Raw genomic sequence first — 26,949 nt, 5'->3', positions numbered from 1 at the left:
GTTAAAAACTTATGTCCATACAAAAGCCTGCTCAGAGAGGTTTACCACACTTCACCTCTGTTCATAATTGCCCAAACTCAGAAGCAAATAAAACGTCCAGGAGATGAATGGACCAACTGTAGTATCCAGACAATGGGATATTATTGAGCATTAGGTGCATATTACTAAGTCACTGAAGCCAATCTGAAAAGACTACTCACTTGGATGATTAACTCCTCCTTCATCTGCCCCAAGCTATTCTCAACCCTGAGTGAAATATTTTTTTTTAAAAAGTAGTAGAATTTGAATATTACCACTTTGCAATACCTAAGGGATTAATAAACGTAAGCATTGAATATCAACAGGTGTGAACACCACACCAAAAAGGCAACATCTAGACATTTTACTTCTTGATGGAAGAACACAATGCCATTTGAAAGGTATCTGACAGGGGCGCCTGTGTGGCTCAGTGGGTTAAAGCCTCTGCCTTTGGCTCGGGTCCTGATCTCAGGGTCCTGGGATCGACCCCGCATCGGGCTCTCTCCTTAGTGGGGAACCTGCTTCTGCCCCCACTCCTACTGCCTGCCTCTCTGCCTACTTGTGATCTCTGTCAAATAAATAAAAATCTTAAAAAAAAATAAGTATAATAAAAGGTATCTGACAAAAATAAAACCCGAATCTGAGTAGGCCTCTGAGGCTAATTAATAATGTATAGGAAGTACTGGGCAGAGAGACATGTTGGAGAGTTCCAAAAGATATGGTCAGCAAATCCAGAATGTGGAAGTCTCCACAACGTGAGCAACAGTAATCTGGATTTTTCCACAAATAAACTAAAGAGTAAAAAAAAAAAACAAACTAAAGGGAGAGGGAAGAGCTTACAGATTAAAACAGACTAAAAGATGCCTCAACCAGTTGAACGTGTGTCCCTTATTTGGATCCTGCTTTTTTATTTATTTTTTTAAAGATTTTATTTATTTACTTGACAGACAGAGATCACAAGCAGGCAGAGAGAGAGGAGGAAACAGGGTCCCTACTGAGCAGAGAGCCCGATGCGGGGCTCGATCCCAGGACCCTGGGATCATGACCCAAGCCGAAGGCAGAGGCTTTAACCCACTGAGCCACCCAGGCGCCCCTGGATCCTGCTTTTTAAAAAAAAAAAAAAAAAAAAAAAAAAAGACTAAAATATGACATTTATGGGAGAAATAGAAGGATAAATATTGGTTGGGTGTGTGATGATATTAGCATGTTATTAATTGTGTGGGGCATAATGGTATTGCAATTGTGTTTTTTAAGTGTCTGCTCAACGAACTCCAGTACCTTTTCCTCTTCCTCAGGATTAAGAGATACAGTTCTTACAATAGCTGTGTGGTAAAACCTATACAGACTGGCTCTTTTCCCTGTCACTTTTTCTCTTATTGCTCTTCCTCTTAGCTAGTAGGTAATTAGGAGTGAGAGAGGGTTCCTGTGGGTGGTAGAAGCCAGAGTACTAGACAGTATTAACCAGAACAAACTAGAAGTCATCTCAAACTGAATAGTCCTAATATCCTAACATGTCTAAGCTACTCTTCAACTTCCAATACAGAAGCATTTATAAACCCTTTTCCTAAAATAAAATTATAATTTAGATTTAAGTTATATTTGAAATAAAGAGTAAATAAGACATCAAGAGGAAGACATGCCTGAGTATATTAAAGGGAGGATAAATTGCAGGAGCTCCAGATTATAAACAAACTAAGGCTTGTCCCTAACAGATGCACTGTCATCACTCCCCTTCCCTGCAGTGACACACTGTCTCCCTCCCCTCTCCCACAATAAAGTGCACAGCCCTTGATTTATCCACAGGTGAACAACACATGACAGTTTGAGGTACAGGTCAGGTCGGTGCAGCCCTCCCCTCCCAAGTCAGCGCTAGGAAGACTGCATATTCCTCCACTCCAGCCCGAAAGCTGCCTGTTGAACTCTCAGAGCGGCTCAACATAATTGTGAAATGAAGCAACCTGGCCCTTGTCCACAGAGCAAATACAAGTGTGACCGCGCCTCCCCCGAGGTGGCCAGGTACAGACACCGCTGGGGAGGGCAGCCTGCGTGACCTGGCAGGAACTCTTAATCACACTTGACACACACTGCTGCAAATAGGGACGGGAAGTCACAAGGAAAGCACTGTTGCACCCTTAAGCCTTCTCTAAACAACCAACCAGAAAGACAAGTCCAGGAACTGACTGTGGACGCCCATTGACGCAAAACCCGGGAGCCACTATATAAAGTAACAGGCAACCCTGTGGTTACTTACTGTGTTATTTACTGTGGTTAAATTCCTGTGTTAGCAGTAAGACGCTGTGGGGAGTGTGGTGTGGCCATCCGCACAATGCATGTGTGTGTGGGTGTGTGTACGCACAGTGAGTCTTCTAGAATCCCACAGCTCTTGTTCAGGATCCTTCTTTAGTGGTGTTATGTTTCCAGCTGGGTTTGCATGGCCTGAGGTCACAAACAAAGGGCAGCTCCTCCTCTCCCCTGCCTTACCCCACCCCCACTCCAGCTGGATCACCTGATGGATGAAGGATTCCTCTAGTTACTGCAAAGCAAGCTCTGCTCCCAGCTGAGCTCTGAGCTGGGAAGTCATCAGTTGCCTGATACCATTCACCTTGGGCTCCAGTGTTTGGAACACAAAACCACATCGGATCTCAGCACAACGACACAGGAAGAGCAGGTTCTCTTCAGCTCTTCCTGCAGTTGAGGTTGAGGTCCAAGATCCCATCATCCAAAGAAGAGAAGCTCTCTGCCAAGTACACAAGTTCAAGAGCAACAGGGCCTGGAGCCAAACTCCCTAGGTTCGAATCCCAGCTTTGCCAATTCCCAGCTCTGTGGCCTGGGGAAGTTCATCCCCATACTTCTATTTCTTAATCAGCAAATGGGGTCAAAGTAGCATGTTCTTCAGAAGGTCCTAAAAAGGATGTAATTAGTTAATATAGTTGAGGGTCTTAGAACAGTACCAGGCACAAAAGTGAGACTTATTTATGATTCCCTAAATAAGAGGTAAATAAGAAAGAGGTAAGCAGAAAATACCTTGGGAAAAAACTCATGTGATGGAAATAACACTGGAATTGGCCTTGGGGATGGTGGCTGGCATCTCCCTGCTCTACCACAAACTAGCAAATATCTTAGGTAAATCACTTAGAGTCTTTAGAGCTTGTTTTCTGTCAATAACGATCTCTTCCCAGGATTGCTGTGGAAGCCTAGGAGATGTTCAAGACAGTAACATTTTGTAAATACGTATTCTACAAATCCTGGGGATATGTCTCTTGCATTCTCTTTCTTTTGCAACGGCTCTATTGACACAGAGTTCACATACCATACAACTCACCCATTTAAAGTGTGCAATTTAGAGTCTTTTTGTATTTTCAGTTTTGCAACCATCACTATAATCAACGGTAAAACATTTTTAACCTCCCCCACAAGAAATCCCATCTGCTTCAGGAGTCATCCCCCATTACTCACTCTCCCTCCCCCAGAGCTAGGTAACTGCTAATCTACTTTCTGTCTACATAAATTTGCCTACTATTGACAATTCATATAAATTGAATAATATAATGTATGGTGTTTTGTGTTAGGGTTCTTTAACTTGACATAATGTTTTCAAGTTTCATCCAAGTGGTATTAGTACTTTATTCCTTTATATGGCTGAGTAATACTCTGTTATATAGATATATCACATTTTATTATCCTCAATTGATGACCATTTGGGTTGTTTCTGCTTTTTGGCTATTATGACTAATGCTGCTCTGAACATTCCAGTATGGATTTTTGTGTGGACCTATATCTTCAGTTCTCCTGGGCATGAATCTAGAAGTGAAATTGCTGGGTTATATGGCTTATTTGATACTTAACTTTTTGAGGAACAGCTAAATGTTTTCCAAAGAGCCTATTCCAGCAGTCCTCCCAGTTTCTACACATCCTTGTCAATACTTGTTACTATGTCTTTTTTTTTTTTTTATAGCCATCTTAGTAGGTGTGATGAAATGGTATCTCACCATGGCTTTGACTTGCATTTCCCTGATGGCTAACGGTGTTGAGCATCTTTTAATGTGCTTCTTGGCCATTTGTGTATCTTCTTTGAAGAAATGTCTATTCAGATCCTTTGCTCTTTTTTAATTGGGTTACTTGTCTTCCTATTATTGAATGGTTGGTGTTCTTTATATATTCTAGACACAAATCCCTTACTCCAATATTCCTTATTCCCACCGCCTTCTTTGAACCATTGTTGGCAAACATATTACGTTTCTGTATGTGATAGATCCACAGTACAATTAAATACATATCACTCTGTATGGTTGCTTTTTAAATCCATTAATACAAGAAAGAAGAAATGTGCATTCATCCTGTTTTTTATAATAACATAATAACCTTTACCAGTGTTCTTTGTTTTTGTCTGTATGGATTTAAATTACTATCTAAATGGTTTGAAGAACTTCCTTTAGTATTTCTTGTAGGGTGGGTTGGCTGGCAACAAATTCTTTATCTTTGTTTATCTGGGAATGTCTGCATATCATTTTCATTTTTGAAAGATGGTTTCACTAAATATAAGATTCTTGGTTGACAGGTTTTCTTGTTTGTGTGGTTACTTTTCCCAAATTTTGTCTAGGACATCCAACTGCCTTCTGGCCTCCATTGTTTCTGGTGAAAAGTATCAGGTGAGATGTTACTCTTATTGCAATTCCTTTATATGTCATTTGTCATTCTTCTCTTGCAACTTTCAAGATTTTATCTTTGGCTTTCAATATTTTTACTACAACATGTCCTCGTGTGGATCACTTTGCATTTATCTACATAGAGTTTGTTGAGCTTCTTGATGTACATTGTTTTCTCATCAGTTTTTTTCCTCTCTTTTCCACTGGGGACTTTCATTATGTGTGTGGTGGTGTGTTTACTGGTTTTCTTCATTCTCTCCTTTTTCTCTCTGTTGGTCTCATAATTTCTGTCTTTAAGCTTGTTAATTTGTTCGTTTCTCAGTTCAGATATACTGCTGAACCCCTGTAGTGACAAGTTCCAGGAACTTTAAATGGTTGTTTTTAAATAATCTTCACAAGGTGTGGTTGTTTCACTGGGGAGTAAGTCTTCAGAGCTCCTCATGTTATCATTGCAGAAGTGGAAGTCCCTCCTGTGTTCTTCATTGTTCATCTCCTCAAAGACATTAAATTTGAAAATGTCTTTCTCTCGAATAGCCCACTTTACTGTTACAAAACACCATATCAGGGTGCCTGGGTGGCTCCGTCAGTTAGGCATCTTGGTTTTAGCTCAGGTCCTGATCTCAGGATTGTGGGGATCGAGCCCCTTATTGGGCTCCACACTCAGCAGGGAGTCTGCTTGGGATTCTCTCTCTCTCCCTCTGCCCCTCCCCTATACACACTCTCTCTTTATCTCTCTCTAAAAGAAATAAATAAGTCTTTTAATAAAACACAATATCTTACACTGAGGTACCACTCAAGCCCTTACTAGTTGACAAGTCTTGTAAGCGTTCTTGCCTCATCCTTCTGCACCATTATTCACTCCCTCCTAGAGATTTTCTTCTCCCCTGGTTTCACTATTCAGGTTACCCCGAACCACAAAATGGCTAGGTCTCGTGAAGCAGGTCGTTTCCTTCAATCTACTTTTAAATGCTGGTCCAATGGGTGGAGGGTGTTAACACTGTCTCTCTTCCCTTAGTACCTGGATGCCCTGGCAGCGTCATCTATGCTGATGGCTTATACTCTCACTCATGTCTTCTAACCACCAGTTCATGTCTCCAGCCTTCAAAACCTTCCCTTGAGCTCCAGCACCCAATTGCTTACTGGACATTTCTGTTGGGACCCACAGACACCTCAAATTTAATAAACATGACTAAGATTGGACTCCCCCTTTTCTCCAAAGCTTATTTCTCTTTTGTTTTTTATTTCATATTCAGGTTAATTATATCCAGCTGTCTAGTCACCTAAACCAGGAAGCTGGGAGCTTTCCTCAGGTCCTCCTCTCTTCTCACATTCTACTGTCCTGAGAGCTGGGCTTTTTCCACAAAGTCTCTGCCTTAATTCAAGCTTTGGTTGTTTGCCAACCAGCCTAGCATAACCTTCCATTCTTCCATTCTCTACAAGGCAACCAAGGTGATCTTCCTAAATCACAAATCTTATTATGTGATTCCTTGACAATACATTTTTATTACCACTGCAATTGTCTATAATCATATTCCCTAATTGCAGTGATCTAAGTATGGCCTTCACAATTTTTTACCATAACTATTATTGTTGTCATCATTTATTTGCATGGCTTATTTATCATTATTTGTTTACCTAGATTTATTTCAAGAGGAAATTTGATCTTTATATTAGAAAAATCAGTATCATTTGTCATAAGAGCGAAGAGAAGAAGAACAGCAACTCTAGAAACAGAAAATCAACCACTTTCTGAAAGGTAGGACTGGCGGAGAAGTGAATCTAAAACGACGGGAAGATAGACCGCGGGGGGAGGGGCCGGCTCCCGGCAAGTGGCGGAGCAACGGAGCACAAAATCAGGACTTTTAAAAGTCTGTTCCACTGAGGGACATTGCTCCAGAGGCTAAACCAGGGTGAAGCCCACGTGGGGTCAGCGTGGCCCCAGGCCCCGCAGGGTCACAGAAGGATCGGGGGTGTCAGAGTGTTGGAGAGATCGCAGGTATTAGAACGGAGAAGCCGGCTGCAGAGACAGAGCCGAGGACTGAACTCTCAACTCGGGGTTACCTTGAACTGGTCGCGGGCTGGGTGAGCTCGGAGCGCGGCTAGAGGCTGGGGATATGGGAGTGATTGGGTGCTGTCCTCTGGGGGCACACTGAGGAGTGGGGCCCCAGGCTCTCGGCTCCTCCGGGCCGGAGACTGGGAGGCCGCCATTTTCATTCCGGTCCTCCGGAACTCTACAGAAAGCGTTCAGGGAACAGAAGCTCCCAAAAGCGAACCCGAGCCGATTACTTAGTCCGGCCGCCGGTAAGGGCGGTGCAATCCCGCCTCCGGCAAAGACACTTGAGAGTCACTACAACAGGCCCCTCCCCCAGAAGATCAACAAAATATCCAGCCAGGACGAAGTTCATCTATCAAGGAAAAAGCAGGTTCAATTCCTAAGACAGCAGAGCAATTCCAGAGGAGGAGAAAGCAAAGCACGGAACTCATGGCTTTCTCCCCATGATTCTTTAGTCTTGCGGCTACTTTAATTTTTTTTTCTTTTTTCAATTTTTTTTTCTTTTTTCTTTTTTCTTCTTCTGCTAAATTTTTTAAAACTTTTACCCTTTTCTTTTTTAACGTTTTTTGACTAGTTCATCTAGATATATATATATTTTTCCTTCTTTTTTATATTTTTTTATTTGTTTTATTTTTTAAATTTTTTTCTTTTTTTTTTTTCCAGAAACTGTTTTTATCCCCTTTTCCCCCCCCACAATTTGGGGTCTCTTCTGATTTGGTTACAGCACATTTTTCTGGGGTCTTTGCCACCCTTTTAGTAGTTTATTTGCTCCTTCATATCCTCTTATCTGGACAAAATGACAAGGCGGAAAAAATCACCACAAACAAAAGAACAAGAGACAGTACCGAAGGCTAGGGACCTAATCAACACAGACATTGGTAATATGTCAGATCAAGAGTTCAGAATGACGATTCTGAACATTCTAGCCGGGCTCGAAAAAGGCATGGAAGATATTAGAGAAACCCTCTCTGGAGATATTAAAGCCCTTTCTGGAGAAATTAAAGAACTAAAATCTAACCAAGTTGAAATAAAAAAAGCTATTAATGAGGTGCAATCAAAAATGGAGGCTCTCACTGCTAGGATAAATGAGGCAGAAGAAAGAATTAGTGATATAGAAGACCAAATGACAGAGAATAAGGAAGCCGAGCAAAAGAGGGACAAACAGCTACTGGACCATGAGGGGAGAATTCGATAGATAAGTGACACCATAAGACGAAACAACATTAGAATAATTGGGATTCCAGAAGAATAAGAGAGAGAGAGGGGAGCAGAAGGTCTATTGGAGAGAATCATTGGAGAGAATTTCCCTAATATGGCAAAGGGAACAAGTATCAAAATCCAGGAGATGCAGAGAACCCCCCTCAAAGTCAACAAGAATAGGTCCACACCCCGTCACCTAATAATAAAATTTACAAGCCTTAGTGACAAAGAGAAAATCCTGAAAGCAGCCCGAGAAAAGAAGTCTGTAACATACAATGGTAAAAATATTAGATTGGCAGCAGACTTATCCACAGAGACCTGGCAGGCCAGAAAGAGCTGGCATGATATATTCAGAGCACTCAACGAGAAAAACATGCAGCCAAGAATACTCTATCCAGCTAGGCTATCATTGAAAATAGAAGGAGAGATCAAAAGGTTCCAGGACAAACAAAAACTGAAAGAATTTGCAAACACCAAACCAGCTCTACAGGAAATATTGAAAGGGGTCCTCTAAGCAAAGAGAGAGCCTAAAAGTAGTAGATCAGAAAGGTACAGAGACAATATACAGGAACAGTCACCTTACAGGCTAATAATGGCACTAAATTCATATCTCTCAATAGTTACCCTGAATGTTAATGGGCTAAATGCCCCAATCAAAAGACACAGGGTATCAGAATGGATAAAAAAACAAAACCCATCAGTATGTTGCCTACAAGAAACTCATTTTAGACGCGAAGACACCTCCAGATTTAAAGGGAGGGGGTGGAAAACAATTTACCATGCTAATGGGCATCAGAAGAAAGCTGGGGTGGCAATCCTTATATAAGATCAATTAGATTTTAAGCCAAAGACTATAACAAGAGATGAGGAAGGACACTATATCCTACTCAAAGGGTCTGTCCAACAAGAAGATCTAACAATTTTAAATATCTATGCCCCTAACGTGGGAGCAGCCAACTATATCAACCAATTAATAACAAAATCAAAGAAACACATCAATAATAATACAATAATAGTAGGGGACTTTAACACTCCCCTCACTGAAATGGACAGATCATCCAAGCAAAAGATCAACAAGGAAATAAAGGCCTTAAATGACACACTGGACCAGATGGACATCACAGATCTATTCAGAACATTTCATCCCAAAGCAACAGAATACACATTCTTCTCTAGTGCACATGGAACCTTCTCCAGAATAGATCACATCCTGGGTCACAAATCAGGTCTCAACCGGTATCAAAAGATTAGGATTATTCCCTGCATATTTTCAGACCACAATGCTCTGAAGCTAGAACTCAATCACAAGAGGAAAGCTGGAAAGAACCCAAATACATGGAGACTAAACAGCATCCTTCTAAAGAATGAATGGGTTAACCAGGAAATTAAAGAGGAATTGAAAAAATTCATGGAAACAAATGATAATGAAAACACAACAGTTCAAAATCTGTGGGACACAGCAAAGGCAGTCCTGAGAGGAAAATATATAGCGGTACAAGCCTTTCTCAAGAAACAAGAAAGGTCTCAAGTACACAACCTAACCCTACGTGTAAAGGAGCTGGAGAAAGAACAAGAAAGAAACCCTAAACCCAGCAGGAGAAGAGAAATCATAAAGATCAGAGCAGAAATCAATGAAATAGAAACCAAAAAAACAATAGAAAAAATCAATGAAACTAGGAGCTGGTTCTTTGAAAGAATCAATAAGATTGATAAAACCCTGGCCAGACTCATCAAAAAGAAAAGAGAAAGGACCCAAATAAATAAAATCATGAATGAAAGAGGAGAGATCACAACTAACACCAAAGAAATACAGACAATTATAAGAACATACTATGAGCAACTCTATGCCAACAAATTGGACAATCTGGAAGAAATGGATGCATTCCTAGAGACATATAAACTACCATAACTGAACCAGGAAGAAATAGAAAACCTGAACAGGCCCATAACCTGTAAGGAGATTGAAACAGTCATCAAAAATCTCCAAACAAACAAAAGCCCAGGGCCAGACGGCTTCCCAGGGGAATTCTACCAAACATTTAAAGAAGAACTCATTCCTATTCTCCTGAAACTGTTCCAAAAAATAGAAATGGAAGGAAAACTTCCAAACGCATTTTATGAGGCCAGCATCACCTTGATCCCAAAACCAGACAAGGATCCCACCAAAAAAGAGAACTACAGACCAATATCCTTGATGAACACAGACGCAAAAATTCTCGCCAAAATACTAGCCAATAGGATTCAACAGTACATTAAAAGGATTATTCACCACGATCAAGTGGGATTTATTCCAGGGCTGCAGGGTTGGTTCAACATCCGCAAATCAATCAATGTGATAGAACACATTAATAAAAGAAAGAACAAGAACCATATGATACTCTCAATAGATGCTGAAAAAGCATTTGACAAAGTACAGCATCCCTTCCTGATCAAAACTCTCCAAAGTGTAGGGATAGAGGGCACATACCTCAATATTATCAAAGCCATCTATGAAAAACCCACCGCAAATATCATTCTCAATGGAGAAAAACTGAAAGCTTTTCCGTTAAGGTCAGGAACACGGCAGGGATGTCCATTATCACCACTGCTATTCAACATAGTACTAGAAGTCCTAGCCTCAGCAATCAGACAACAAAAAGAAATTAAAGGCATCCAAATTGGTAAAGAAGAAGTCAAACTATCACTCTTCGCAGATGATATGATACTATATGTGGAAAACCCAAAAGACTCCACTCCAAAACTGCTAGAACTTGTACAGGAATTCAGTAAAGTGTCAGGATATAAAATCAATGCACAGAAATCAGTTGCATTTCTGTACACCAACAACAAGACTGAAGAAAGAGAAATTAAGGAGTCAATCCCATTTACAATTGTACCCAAAACTATAAGATACCTAGGAATAAACCTAACCAAAGAGACTAAGAATCTATACACAGAAAATTATAAAGTACTCATGAAAGAAATTGAGGAAGACACAAAGAAATGGAAAAATGTTCCATGCTCCTGGATTGGAAGAATAAATATTGTGAAAATGTCCATGCTACCTAAAGCAATCTACACATTTAATGCAATCCCTATCAAAATACCATCCATTTTTTTCAAAGAAATGGAACAAATAATCCTAAAATTTATGTGGAACCAGAAAAGACCTGGAATAGCCAAAGGAATATTGAAAAAGAAAGCCAAAGTTGGTGGCATCACAATTCCGGACTTCAAGCTCTATTACAAAGCTGTCATCATCAAGACAGCATGGTACTGGCACAAAAACAGACACATAGATCAGTGGAACAGAATAGAGAGCCCAGAAATCGACCCTCAACTCTATGGTCAACTAATCTTCGACAAAGCAGGAAAGAATGTCCAATGGAAAAAAGACAGCCTCTTCAATATATGGTGCTGGGAAAATTGGACAGCCACATGCAGAAAAATGAAATTGGACCACTTCCTTACACCACACACGAAAATAGACTCCAAATGGATGAAGGACCTCAATGTGAGAAAGGAATCCATCAAAATCCTTGAGGAGAATGCAGGCAGCAGCCTCTTCGACCTCAGCCGTAGCAACATCTTCCTAGGAACAACGGCAAAGGCAAGGGAAGCAAGGGCAAAAATGAACTATTGGGATTTCATCAAGATCAAAAGCTTTTGCATAGCAAAGGAAACAGTTCACAAAACCAAAAGACAACTGACAGAATGGGAGAAGATATTTGCAAATGACATAGCAGATAAAGTGCTAGTATCCAAAATCTATAAGGAACTTAGCAAACTCAACACCCAAAGAACAAGCAATCCAATCAAGAAATGGGCAGAGGACATGAACAGACATTTCTGCAAAGAAGACATCCAGAAGGCCAACAGACACATGAAAAAGTGCTCCATGTCACTCGGCATCAGGGAAATACAAATCAAAACCACAATGAGATATCACCTCACACCAGTCAGAATGGCGAAAATTAACAAGTCAGGAAATGACAGATGCTGGCGAGGATGTGGAGAAAGGGGAACCCTCCTCCACTGTTGATGGGAATGCAAGCTGGTGCAACCACTCTGGAAAACAGCATGGAGGTTCCTCAAAATGTTGAAAATAGAACTACCCTATGACCCAGCAATTGCACTACTGGGTATTTACCCTAAAGATACAAACATAGTGATCCGAAGGGGCACGTGTACCCGAATGTTTATAGCAGCAATGTCTACAATAGCCAGACTATGGAAAGAACCTAGATGTCCATCAACAGATGAATGGATCAAGAAGATGTGGTATATATACACAATGGAATACTATGCAGCCATCAAAAGAAATGAACTCTTGCCATTTGTGACGACGTGGATGGAACTAGAGCGTATCATGCTTAGTGAAATAAGTCAATCGGAGAAAGACAACTATCATATGATCTCCCTGATATGAGGACATGGAGAAGCAACATGGTGGGGTAGGGGGATAGGAGAAGAGTAAATGAAACAAGATGGGATTGGGAGGGAGACAAACCATAAATGACTCTTAATCTCACAAAACAAACTGGGGGTTGCTGGGGGGAGGTGGGATTGGGAGAGGGGGAGCGGGCTATGGACATTGGGGAGGGGAGGCGAACCATAAGAGACTATGGACTCTGAAAAACAACCTGAGGGTTTTGAAGGGTCAGGGGTGGGAGGTTGGGGCAACCTGAGTGTTTTGAAGGGTCAGGGGTGGGAGGTTGGGGGAACAGGTGGTGGGTAATGGGGAGGGCACGTTTTGCATGGAGCACTGGGTGTTGTGCAAAAAGAATGAATACTGTTACGCTGAAAAAATAAATAAAATGGAAAAAAAAAAGAACACAAAATTAGAAACCATAAAAAGTTTTCATTATATTAACATTTCACGCTGGCACATCAAAACAAGACTATAGAGAAAAGGCAGATGACAAACTGGAGAAACATTTTGTAAGATACATACCAGGACACCGAAACATTTCTACCTCAGCACGAAGGCAAGGTGTGCCAATTACCTGGATTCTAAATGTTGATACAAGGAGTTTGTGAAAACCAATTTTGCAGCCCTTAGCCACTCTTCTACTTCGACAGGATCAAAGGGTTTAAGCTGGAGAGGCTAGAAGTTGGAGTTGAGAGAATTTCTTTGGAAAGCACTATTGATGTGCTCTGGGTCGGTTAGCATTTGGTCCTTCTCTAAAGCCTCGAGACAGATCATCTAAGACTTCTCAAGGAACTTGGTGTGTACTTCCTGAAGTGTGCAGTGCGGGATGGACTTGTATCTGACTCAACTCTGAATTTAAAGAAAACAATGCCCACAGGTGGGAGGCTGGCTGAAAGAAGTGTGTGAGCAAACTAGAGAAATATGCTTGGGAAATCACAGCAGGTCAAGGTATGTAATCTGAGGAACAGATGTGGAATCCACAGTATGAATATCAGTGGGGGAAGCGGGCTCATGGAGGCAACATCAGGGTATCTGCTTTGGGTCATTCAAACCAAATCTCCTACTGAGGACAACTGAAGAAATCAATGTAAAATTTATTTTTAAAGTCATCTTGAATGTACTAAAAAGCTAAATGGTAAGGAACAACCTAGCTGAAAGCCTGGAAAAGCCATAACCTAGTATGGTTAGTCTAAAACCCTCTTTTCCCTAGAGTGTGTTCCTCTCTAACAAAGGCAGCAGAGAGACCAGACAGTGGTTTTCACAGGTCTCTTGCGGATAGAGGGAATCAAAATAAAGAATCCAGTCCCTGCAAGGACAAGGACGCAAGGCAACCACCCATGGGTTTGACCGGAACCCTAGGATTAAGAATGAATGAAGACTAAACTAGTCCTGGGACCTGGATGTCCTAGGAGGTCAAGAAAACCTCAAGCACTAAAACTGGAAAAGGCTGATAACCATGTTTAATAGTGACCCCAGGGGCCAAGCAGAATCAAATTCTGGAGGAATGTAAAATCATCTTAGGGCTCAAATTTTCCCACAAGTAACTTTTCAAAAACAATGTTCCATATATAATCAAAGAAAACAAGGCACACATAAGAAACAACAGAAAGGGACTCAGAGAGCTATAAATTACCAGACATGGGCTTTAAAACAAGTGTGGTTACTATATTCCAGAAAATAAAATCTTAAAATGAATCTGTAAACTTTAAAGAGTAGCAAGTTTAATGAAGAAAGAGAAATTCTAGAACTGAAAGAAAAGAAGAAAAAAAATCTAAGAACTTAACAAACACAATAACACTCAATGATGTGCTTGAGTTTAATATTTAAGTGAATGATTGGTTTAATATTCCAAAAATCAATCAATGCAATTCATCATGGTAACAGAATAAAGGAGAAAAAGTGTATCATTTTACTAAATAAATTAAAAACATGTGAACAAATGCAATATCAATTCCTGACAAAAACTCTCAGCAAACTAGGAGTAGAAAATATCCACAATCTGATAAATGTTATCTATTTAAAACCAATAACCAACATCAATCTCAAGGATGAAATATTAAACTATTTCCCCCAAGACTGGGAAAAAAGGCAGAAATGGCTGCTCCATCATTTCTGCCCAACATCATCCTATAGGTCCTAGACACTATATGAAGACCAGAAGACAAAAGGCAAAAATATTGGAAAGGAAGATGTAGAACCATCTCTATATTTAAGTAACATTATTATTTATATCCTCATAAATCTAGAAACAAATATTAAATATAAGAATTGAACTTAGCAAGCTAAAGGGACACAATGTTGAGATAGAGAGATAGGTAGATAGATACATAATTTTTAAAAGATTTTATTTATTTGAGGGTGAGAGAGCACAAGCAGAAGAGGGTTGAGGGGCAGAGGGAGAGGAGAAGCAGACTCCCTGCTGAGCAGGAAGCCCAAAGTTGGGATCCCTGTGGGGTTCAATCACAAGACCCCAAGATCATGACCTCAGAGCCAAAAGCAGATGGTGCTTAGCTAACTGAGTGATCCAGGTGCCCCACAATGTTGATATATAAAAACAATTGTAGGAGTGCCTGGGTGGCTCAGTAGGTTAAGCAACAGTCTTCGGCTCAGGGTCCAGGGATCGAGTCCCGCACTAGGCTCTCTGCTCAGCAGAGAGCCTGCTTCTCCCTCTCCCTCTGCTTGCCGTTCTACCTACCTGTGCTCTCTCTCTGTCAAATAAATAAATAAAATTTTTAAAAATAAATAAGTAAATAAAAATAAAATCAATTGTATATTCTATACTAAGGGCAAACAAAGAAAAATAAAATTTACAAAAATAAGTTCATTTACAGTAGCATCAAAAAGAAGAAAATACTTAAGAATAAACTTAATAAAGGATATGCAAACCTCTACAATAAAATATCTAAGACATAGCTAATACTACTTTTATAAGTGAAATAAATGGAGAAAGAGACCATGTTTATGGACCGGAAGACAATATAGTATTAGCATAAGTATAAACATAGATCAAGGGGACAAAATAGAGATTGTGAAAAAGACACACCTTAGATAGTCAATTGAAGTTTTATAAAGATATCAAAGCTATTCAGTAGGGCAAGGATAACCTTGTCAACACATGGTACTAGTGGAATCGGATATCCATATGGGAAAAGGAAAAACATTACTCAAATAGTAATTCAAAATGATAAAAAAAAAAGATAAACCTAAATCTAAAAGCTAAAATGATAAAAATTCAATAAGGAAACAGAAAATGTTTGTGACCTAGTTATAGGCAACAATTTCTTAGATAAGATATAAAAAGCACCTACTATAGAAAAAATTGCTAAAGTGGGCTTTATCAATATGAATGAAATTTGCTGCTTGAAATACACCAATAAAAAAAGGAAGAGTCACAGACTGGGAGAAAGTACTTACAAATACATATATCTGATAAAGGCCTTATATCCCAAATATATAAATACTTTTCACAATTTAATAAGAAAAATAACTTTAAAAAGAAGGCAATCTATTTGAACAGACACTTTACAAAAGAAAATATACAAATGGCCAATAAACAATAAAAACGAGTATCAGTACCATTAGTCATCAGGGAAATGCAAATTCAAACACAATGAGCGCTCACCCTACACACATCAGAGTGACCAAAAATAAGACCCATGATACCAACTATTGGTGAGGATGTACAATGACTCTAAATCCTATACACTGATGGTGGGAACCTAAAATTGTACAACTGTTTTGGAAATCGGCATTTTGAAAAAAAAATGTTAACATTTAACATGTAGCATATTACGCAGCCCTTCTTTACTAGGCATCTACCCAAGATAAACAAAAACACATGTCCACACAAAGGCTTGTACATGGATGTTCATTGCAGACTACTTCGTAATCGCCAAAAGTTCAAAACGTCCAAGTGAATAAACAAAATGTGCCATATTTGTACTATGAAATACTACCGAGCAATGAAAAAAGAGTGGGTTACTGATACATGCAGTAACAGGGATGAATCTCAAAACCCTTGTACTGAGTTCAAGAAGCCAGACACAAACAGAATACATATGTATTCTATTTATATAGAATGCCAATTAATACATTATAACAAAAAGTTGTCTGAGGCCAGGCACTCCTCCTCCTGAGGGTGGGATAGATTGGAAGGGTACACAAGGAAAATTTGAAAGGTAATGAAAATATTCTATATCTTGACTGTGGTGTTAATTTCATAAGTATAACTGTCAAAACTTATCAAATTGTATACTTTCAATGGGTAGAGTTTTATATCATGAATTGTGTACCTCAATAACATTAAAAGAGAAAAAAAAACTTGTAAAAGAAACATCACTTGGATCACTGAGATATATTTAGACTATTCACAAATTTGTGTTTGCATGGAAAAAGCATTCTTATAAACTCTGTACATGGCCAAGGAGTTACAATTTCACTTGGTAATAAGCAATATATTGTGAATCCTTGAACACTTAGCAGAACATTATCTAGCAGTGTTTCTATATAGGGTTCCTCATTATTTTTTCCATTCTTCCAGTGTGAAAGAATATATTCTAGACACAGATTAAGCAAGGCGCTCGAAGATTTTAGGTATGAATACAGTTTACTTTAAATGAACATGATTTTTTAAAAAATGAATTTAATCTGTTTAGCTTAACTTCTATTAAATCATTGTTATTATCCAATTTGTTACAGGACTCCAAAGCATTCATTATCTATGGTTGAATTATAATCATTTAAAAAAAAGCAGTCAGGGCATTTGTACTACATAATAAAGTCAGTGCAATGTTTTTTTCATTTTTTAAAAAATATTTTTATTTATTTATTTGACAGAGATCACAAGTAGGCAGAGAGGCAGGCAGAGAGAGAAGAGGAAGCAGGCTCCATGCCGAGCAGAGAGCCTGATGCAGGGCTCAACCCCAGGACCCTGGGATCACCACCTGAGCCTAAGGTAGAGGCTTAACCGACTGAGCCACTCAGGCGCCCCCAGCCATCATTTATTTAACACTTGGAATCTATGGAAAAGAACCCGTGGCGGGTGAGGACTTCAGACCCTTACACGCTATCCATTGGAACTTCCACTTGGAAGCCCACAATACTGAGAAGACTTAAGCTTGATCATTCTTCCTCTTTGATGAATTACTGACTTCAAAGTATCAAACCTTTATCTGCCTCTTCCCACCCTCCCTCACTCCTATCCAAAAAAAAAAAAAAAAAGTTTTCTTTGGCAATGACTTGGATTGAAACATTATTCAGAGATGGTAACATTAGGGAAAGTTGGATGAATGGTATATGAGATGTTTGTACTTCGCAACTTTTCTGGAAATACAAAATTATTCCAAAACAAAAAGGGATTCAAAAAGGAATGGGTTAGAGGGCTGCTGGGTGGCCCAGTCGGTTGAGTGTCTGACTCTTCATTTCAGCTCAGGTCTTGATCCTGGGGTCCTGAGTTCAAGTCCTGAACTGGACTCGATGCTGGGCATGGAGCCTACTTAAAATAAACAAATAATAAAATAAAAGGGACTGGGTTAGATAAGGACAACAGTGGTAAACACAGCTGAGTACATCTGGAGCAAGTAAAGCCAATTGTTCCAGGTTAACAGGAGCAATGAAGAGTGCAATTTTATCACTGTGAAAGACTAAGTAGTGACATCATGCCAAAATGTAAGCTGTTTCATTCCTTATTTCTTTTTTTTTTAAGATTTTATTTATTTATTTGAGAGAGAGAGAGAGAATGTGAGCCCGAACAGGGGTAGAGGCAGAGGGAGAAGCAGGCTCCCCACTGAGCAAGGAGCCCAGTGTGGGCTTGAACCTGATGTGGGGCTGGATCCCAGGACCTGGGATCATGACCTGAGTCAAAGGAAGATGCTTAACCAACAGAGCCACCCAGGTGTTCCTCATGACTATTTCTTATGTAATGTCTTTACTTTTGAGAACCCATAAGAAACTGCATTGGATAATGCCCAGGATCCTAGCAAGAGACGGGTTATAATGTCCCGCAGTTAAATGGACACATCCACCCCTATGCAAGGCCTTTTTGAGGTGCATAGTACAGAATATGGAACGTGTTTGCTGAGCAGAGATGTGGGATTCTCTGCTGCTGGGACCCAAGTGCAAGCAGAAGTAGTGGACAACACTGCAAGGTGAGATAAAGAGGAAATGCCAAAACCCATGTGCGTGCCCATCAAATGGGGCTCCCACCTCCCAGGGGGTAGCCCCCACGTGCCTTAACCAGGACCACACTCCACAGCCAGACCTACAGGAGGGCAATACAGAAACCCAGTCTGGTGCTATAAGCTGAGAGAGAATGGAGAGTGGGTTTATTCCTTTGTCTATGGTATAAATACCTACAGGTATATAAGATGAGAGAAAATTCAAGTACTATGGGCACTCACCCTATAGAATGTCTTCCTTTCACCCTCACTATGATGAATGGACTTCTCCGCACAAAATTTGTATGTCAATAATTCTAAGCATTTTGATGAGCCCTAGAGAGAAAATCCATTCTTGAGGTAGGCAGAACGCAAACCCCCTGCATTATTGTGCTTGAATGAAACTGCATCTAACTCAGTGCTTGGTACCTCGGAAGTATCCAATAAATGCTAATTTCCTCCCCCTAACTGGTCTCATACATATGGAATTATATGTTAAAATCGAAATTGATATTTCTTGATGGTAGTGCATGTGATAAATGAGACAGGAAGAATCCTACATATCAAAAATCAAAAATAAAGATAGAGAATGTAAATTAGGCAGGAGGTGGCGGAAGAGCACCCCAGGGGTCAAGGGGGGAGCGCATGTGTATAAACAGGTGCAACAATTATACTGAAGCCTGATGGCATCAAAGGCATTTTATATTGGCCTCTTCAGTCACGTCTCCAAGCATCAAGGGAGATTAACCTACGAGGCTCTAGGCTGCATGAGCTTGGGTGGCAGCAGATAGAAGTGCTGACTAACTCCTCATCACTTTTTAGAATAGTTTTAGAGGAACAGAAAAGCCACAAAGGCAATAAAATAAAAAAGGAAAAAGGAACTCTCTAGTTCCTATATCCCCCCTTTGTTTTTCCTGTTAATGTCTTAATAACCATGGAATATTTGTCACTAGTAAGAAACTAACATGGAAAATTATTATTAAATAAATTCCATACTTGATTCTGAGTTTAATAGTTTCTCCACTAAGGCCCTTTTTCTGTCACAGGATCCCATCCAAGACACCACAGTATGTTCAGTCATCAGATCTCCTTAGGCTCCTCTCACCTTTGAAGGATCGAGGGATTCTCAGACTTTCCTTGTTCATGACCTTGACAGTTTTAAGGACTACTGGTCAAGCATTTTGTAGAATATTAATTGATTTGGGTTTATCTGATATTTTCCTCACAGTTAACCTGAGTTTCTGGCCTTTAAAGAAGAAGACTATAGAGTTTCAGGGTTTTTTGTTTTTGTTTTTTGTTTTTTTTTAAGATTTATTTATTTATTTGAGGTGGGGGATGGGCAGAGGGAGAGCATCTTCAAGCAGATTCCTGCTAAGCATGGAGTCCAGTTCTGGGCTTTATCTCATGACTCATGAAATCATGCCTGAGCTGAAATCAAGAGTCAGATGCTTAACCGACTGAGCCACCCAGGTGCGCTAGTGAAGTGGCCTTCTTAAACACCATGGACCACCAGCTTTCGCTATGACTTATCACTGATAATGCTGATCTTGACCACCTGGTCAAGGTCAAGCTTGCCAGTTCCCGTACTGTAAGATTACTACCCACCCCCTTTCCATACACTGAAGTCACTAAGTATAGCCCAATCTTGAATTGGGGGAGTGGAGCTTATGCTCCACCTGCATATTATATAAATTATTAATACCTAAATTATTTGAAATTCTTCTGTAAGGAAGATGGAATCTCTTCTCCACCACTGATTGATTTATTCATTCATTTCTATCAGCATGGACTCATGGATATTTTATACTTTCAGTTCTAACTCTAGGTTATTGATTTTCATGCTCAAATTTTTCCTGCTTTGGTCAGCTTTGGTGGGATGGCTCCTGCATTCCTTTAAGGTGTCCACCCTTTTGTTTCTTGAACAATTCCTTACCCTCTGGTGCTGCAGGATGTTCCTGACCCCCCTTCCCTTCTGTGCCCAGCCCTACAAACAGTCATCTCTCCACGGAGACTGGCTGCCTTTGATCAGAGAACGGTGTCAAGAAGAGCCATGCACTGGTGTTCCCCATTGGTTGGGTGCTCGGAGATCACACTCCAGCTATCTGTGACAGGCCTGGCCTCCCCTGGAGGCTTACTCTGGAGCATAGACTTGGTCCACCAGCATCTTCTTACTGAATGATGGTTGTCACATGTCTGGGACTTCACACTTCTGTGTGGTGGGACTTTAGTTTGAGGAATTTTTCTGCCTCAGACATGAGTAAGAGCCACGGTGTATGGGCTCGCCTGGACCCTGAACCATTCATTCTACCATTCAGAGGCAGAATGAATTATCTGGTGATTTTGAAAGAGGGAACTAAGTTTCCTCAGCCTCGTGAGGGCTCTCTCTTTCCAACATGTCTGACATAAGAGCAGAGGCAGCAGTCCCTGATGCCTTCAAGAGGGTGTGGGGTTGGGACAGCTGGTCTGACTTAGGGTTGGAGGATGAGGAGGCCCACCCTGGCCATGCTGCTAAGTCGTGTCAATCAGTCATTCATGCATTCGTTTGTTCCTTGGGTAACAAGTATGTATTTACCTCATATACAAGTTGTTCCAGGCACTGGTGATACAGCAGTGGAAAAACAGGCACACAAAAACCAGACTTCCTTCCCTCATCGAGCTAACATACTTGTAGGAGAATAAGGATCACAAGCAGGAACCAATATGTAAAGATCAGAGGGCTAGCAGCGCTAGAAACACACAAGGCAGGCTACACAGGGAGAGCCAGCAAGGAGGGAAGGGGGTCCAGGAGAGGATGACCCTCTGAATGGGGGGGTGCTCATTAGTGGGCTTTGAAGGGAGGAATAGTTCGTCTCCTTTCTCTTTTTTCTTAAGGGCCACTCTGACTGTCAAGTTTAAAGTGGCCTATTGATAGGAGTCTTGGGCAGTAGGAAGGTAAAGGGCAAAGCAGGAAGGCTAGCTGGGTGGCTCCTACAGTCGCCGAGGCCAGAGATGATGGCCTGGACTGGAGGGTGGTAGAAGGAGTCACACATGGAAGAGAGAAGGACCCACGGATTCCCAGGTGTTTGGTCTGCACCACTGGCTCACAGAATTGGACTTGACCGAGATAGGGACGGGTGCAGGATCAGATGGCATGGAGAGGATCAGGAGTTAAATCAGAGACACGATCCATTAGTAATGGTGAAGAAAGTATGAACGTCAGTGTCGGAAAGCGCCACACAGACCCAGCGCCCCTCAGAACTATCTTACAAACAGCTACGATCAGTGGGAACTCCTTTCCCACTCCTGTGACTCTGCACGTGGATCGGACTGTAAGTCTCGGCCTGCACAGCTAGAATGATCTAAGTCACATGTAGAAAGTGTTACTCTGGCTTCTGTGGGTCCAGGTGAGCCTGCACGCCCTGCTCCCATTCATGTCCGTGTCAGCCTTACACAAGTCCTGTGGGAGACAGGGCAGAAAGCAGTTCTTGGCCTGCTGCCGGCCTCTTGAGAACATGGAGACGCTGTACCTCCTGTACCTCCCATTTTGTACCTTTCTGTAAAGCCCCCTAAATGCAATATGGGATTAAAAGCTATCTGTGTCTTGAGTCTGAGGCCAGCTCGTACTCATAACCACAGCTGCGCTACTGCATAATAAAGATGGTTTTTTTCATCTCTCTCTGTCTGACTCCTGTCCTCCCATAATTGGGAAGGGAAAAAAGCGGTGTTAATTATTGCCTCCCTGGATCTCTGACATCCCAGTGGGAGTTTCCTCGAGGTGGTGATATGTGCTAATCAGTCTTTATCGTAGCTGAGAGGCCAAAAAGCGAACCGCAGACCTGGAAATCTAATCCTGCTTCATCAATTAAATCTTCACCAGTTCTTGGAATGACGAAAATTCTCAAGAGCTGCTCCTCCGGTGAAGAATGGATCGTTCCCCAGACAGGAAGGGGTGAGGTGCTGTTCTGTGACGGCTGTCACTGAAAACTGAGCAAAAGGCCCCAGTTGGCCTCTGGGACTCAGAACTCCCTGGTCACAAGAGTCATTCTACCTCATCACAAAGCATCTCCCGATACTGCGTAAACGCAGCCCTTGGGAGCCACAGAAAGATCAACCTGGAGAGGGGTCTTTGCTGAGGTTCTGATGGACACACAGAGCAGCTGGGGTGAGCCTGTCCTTTGTTCCCTTGAGTGGTGGCAAGAGGAAGAAAAGCAACAGAGTATCCAAGTGATCCTGGTGGTGTTGAATGGTGATTCCCTAACAAGGAATTCTGAAGGAAAGTTTTGGAAATTATTTTTGAGACCTCAGAGTTAACGAGTGCTTCTCTGAACACAATGCTAACATGCGAACAGTTTGTATGTCATGCACCCAGCTCCTCTTTCTTCACTCCTACCTATCAGTGCCCTCAGGTTTTCCTTTTTAATTGAGTCTGGCACATGCAATTTCTCTCTTTATTCCCATCTGGCAGATTTGACCACTTGGCATATTCACTACTTGGCCATCGACCAACAGCAGAAGCACTGGGGGTCCCGGTGGAAAGTCTCTCCTCTGCTTCAGCCCAGCTGGGTCTGGAAATTCTTTGAGATCTTCAGCAACAAAAGGACAGGGAAACAATTCAGCCGGTTGATGAGGGCACTGCTTTGTTCTTGTGTATGAGAGAGAATTGTAGTTTGCAAGTTAACGTGTACGCCTTGAAGTCATCACACCCATGCTCACCTCAAAAAATCTCTCTCTCATCTCTTAGAAGCCCCAGGAACAAATGACCTCTTGGACCTATCTATTTATTTATAATGAAGTGATCGCAGTTCATCATTCCTTTCCTATGCAATGTCAGGACTCCCCAGAAAATATATTCTTCGCTAAATCCCTCAGACATATAATTTGGAAATAAGGAGCCACCTGAAATCTATGAGTACATGACACTTATATTCAAAGCAAACAGGTAACCTAACACACAATTTAGGAAAAGACAATGTAAGGGACTTCACCCCTTCCTCTCTACTGGTCTAAAAAATGCAATGCCAACAGTTTCTGCTCCTTTTATAATGCATAGGGAAAGCTCTTTCCTTATGCAAATTTGGAAGGTTTTCACTTTCCACACCCTGCACATTTTTATAGGGGATGGACCCCCGTGCCAGGCGCCCCGCTGGCAGACCCCAGACAGTAACCCCATTTCATTAGCCCACTGGACCAGTTAATGTGACACACATAGAGATCAGGAGGCCAATTAGTAAATCTCAGGTTCTGTCAGGCTCCTACTACCCACCACCCACCTCAATCCAGTGTCTCAGGCAGAGTAAACCTGCTCGCCAGGCCTGGGAGCTAAAGCCATGCCCCCCTCAGCATGCTCCTCCCTGAGCCCCCTGTAGTTACACGTGTTTGGGGGCCCTGTGGCCTCCTGTGTAGACAGGGATGGAGAAAGCAAAGTCCAAAGGATGAGAAAAGGCAGAAGGGGTAGCTCTCTATTCCCCTACAATTTAAAAACCTGCAGATAGGCAGAGGAAAGGGATAAACAGAAAACACTTTGCCATGGAAATAAACACCTAAAGTATTTAGACAATGAAAGAAGCAAAGAGGATTGCCATACAAACGGGTTAGCACACAAAGAACTCATCCAAAAGTTACAAACGTCAGACACCTGGTCTGAGACCTGAGACGCTTTCATCTCAAATTACCCTGCCTGCTGACTCCCCAACTATTTCCAAGACCTTAGCAAGAGAAAAAAGATCCAACCCTCTTCCAAAGCTTGGCAGGATTTTAGGTCAGGAAACAAAACCAGTTTACAGTTTTGCGAATTGGCGGCTGGGAAGTTATCATCCCCCCCACCCCCACCCCATACATTTTGGAGGCACCTGGATAGACTAAACAAAACAAAACAAAAACAAAACCCAAAACAAAATAGCACTTGACCCCTGAAAACATATTAGGGCAAAGTCAGTTTTATTTTCCTGTTAGAGATCTGCTCTAGAGAGTTCTGCACTGGGCACCTGGGTGGCTCAATCAGTTGAGTGTCTGCCTTCCGCTCAGATCATGATCCCAGGGTCCTGACGTCCTGCATTGGGATCCTTGCTCACAGGAGAGCATACTTCTCCCTCTCCCTCTCCTGCTCCCCCTTCTTGTGCCTCTCTCTCTCTGACAAATAAATAAATAAACAATATCTTTAAAAAAGAGAGAGGGAGAGTTATGCACTTTCAGCAAAAGCAAGCATGCACACAGCTACTGGCTGAGGCCTCCTGTCTAGCAGGAAATCGCTCACCAACAGGGGCAGGCTGCGTGTTGAAACAGCGTCATCCACTAGAGGTCAGAATAAGACTGTCGTGTTCAATGCTGCTGAGGCCCCACTGAGATTTTGGGTGAGTACAGACTCAGGGAGAAATGAAGCCCAAGACATCAGAGAGTGACACCCACAGCCATGGGTGACAGGTCGGCACAAGGCATTTCTGAATCCTCTTACAAAGAGTTTCCTTCCATGTCTAAATCAGGGAGCAAAGGAGACACTGACAGGACAACACCTGTCAGCAAAAGCTGACACGGTATGAAGAACTCAGAAGGTAGCAGGACGGAGAACAGGTCTTTCCTCAACCAAAGGTCAGAAGGAAGGATGAAAGCAGGTAGGACCCCAGAGTTGGCAAGGGAGACGTCAAGATACACCACGTGGCCAGTAGGAGTGACAGAAAAGAACAAAGAAATGGGCAAGGAAAATGCCTCTCTAGTTCTCAGACCCAGAGGTGGGCTGAGAACCAGCCCCAGCCTAGTACATCCATGGGGACCTGATCAACTACACATATCACACGTGCGACGTGGAACACGGTAGAGCCGCCAAAGACTGAGCCATACCTGTCTGTTGGTATGGAAGGACCTCTAAGATGTGCTTATGTAAGAAATAGCAGATAGTATGCTCTTTAATGGTGGCATTTGTGTACATGTGTTAAGGATACACATATGCACACATACGTTCACGCACACCCAACCAAAAAGAAGGTTCCCGATCAGGGCCTTCACACTTGTGGTTGCCCCTGTTCAGCTCCTCCCCCAGAGCCTCCTCTCAGTTCTTCAGTCAATCCTCATCTCAGCAGGACACCCCTGCCTGCCATATTTAAAATCCCAACCCCTCCAGCACTCTCTATCCCCTTTTGCTGCTTTATTTTCCTCCTGAACACTTACTGTCAGCTGCCACATTTCATGGTTTACTTATTTGTGTGTGTTATATTTGCCTCATTCCCTAGATTGTCATCTTCATGAGGGGAGGGATGTTTTTATCTGTTCTGTTGTGTGTGTGTCCCCAGTGCCTGAGGCAGTGTCTGCTCATAACAGGGACTCAATGTTTGTTACATGAATTAGTTAAGACGAGATATTCCCCTTATTGATGTTCCCTTTAGTATGAAGAGCTGGAACTTACTTAAGGGCCTCAGGTCTCTGTCTGGAATGAGGTTCTTCTCCACATAGCGTACTTCCTGCAGCCTCAAACTGCACCAAAAACATGCAGCAGAATGCTAAGAAACGGCCCATTTAAGATTCACAGCATACAAGAATGTATCTTCCTAGCATCGTATCTTGCTGAAATAATTGTAAATCATCATAGCTTGAGTATTCTCTTTGCAGAGATCTTGCTAAGGGAGACACCTCCAACTACTAATCAGATTCCGGGGCAATGGGGTGGGGGCAATTCCTTAAGCAATCTAGCTCCATTTCATAATTTTTAAAAAATAGAATTCTGAGAAATGTTTTTGGAATAAAATATGAGTTGTCATGTGGGCCAACATATAGCAGTTGGGTAACTGTAGATACTAATGGGATGTTTTTTCTACTTCCTCATTGCTAACTACAAATTAGTTACGTCCTGAAGATCTAGCTCTACTTAGTATGTAGATAGGGGTTTTACTTGGTGCAATTTCATGCTTGGTTTGTGTGCTCTTCAGTTCTATTTATCAAGTGATTTGCATTCTATTTTAAATACTCTAGCTCCTAAATGCATGAATAAATATGGTAATATCTCTCTTCCCAGATTATCAGACCTCGGACTATTCTGGGCATCCAAAAGCCAGCCCAGGACATACACGAAGGAAGCTAAAATCACTCTGCCGCATAGAACCATGCACTTTGCTCCTTAGGCTTTCACTCAAAGCCTTATTAACTCTTATTTAATGCACAAGCTTAACAAGTATGTTTAATTATTTCTAGATCTAAAGCAGATTGGAAGGAAAATAAGACTAGGGAAAGACATAACAGTAAGACTGTTAAAATGATTCGGGGGTGAGAAAGATGATAACAATAAAAGGGCAAAGAGAACCATAGGTAATAATGAAGATTAATTGTCAAGACAGTATTTAACTATGACCAGCATACGTTGAAATGACAGAGAGCTTTTGTAATGTATTTTAGAAAATGTTTAAACATAAATTGCTTTAAAAAGAAGCAGTATTTAAAAAAGAAAGATATTGTTATCTGGATTATTTCTTCAAAGGACCCAACTTTTAATTCTTTAAGCTA

The 26,949-nt window shown here is 41.4% G+C and overlaps 1 long non-coding RNA gene across 1 annotated transcript in view; it reads left to right on the top strand.

Moving 5' to 3' along the window:
* The window catches only part of LOC123953050, a 32,607-nt gene extending 26,195 nt beyond the window's left edge, over window positions 1–6,412 (top strand). The window contains exon 3 of the long non-coding RNA XR_006820802.1: window positions 6,304–6,412. This is a non-coding gene — a long non-coding RNA (uncharacterized LOC123953050). The remainder of the gene's footprint in view (window positions 1–6,303) is intronic.
* The last annotated feature ends 20,537 nt before the right edge of the window (window positions 6,413–26,949 follow it).

Source organism: Meles meles, chromosome 11, assembly GCF_922984935.1.
Source record: "Meles meles chromosome 11, mMelMel3.1 paternal haplotype, whole genome shotgun sequence".
Lineage (NCBI taxonomy): Eukaryota > Metazoa > Chordata > Mammalia > Carnivora > Mustelidae > Meles > Meles meles.
This window is presented reverse-complemented; position numbering and strand designations above follow the sequence as displayed.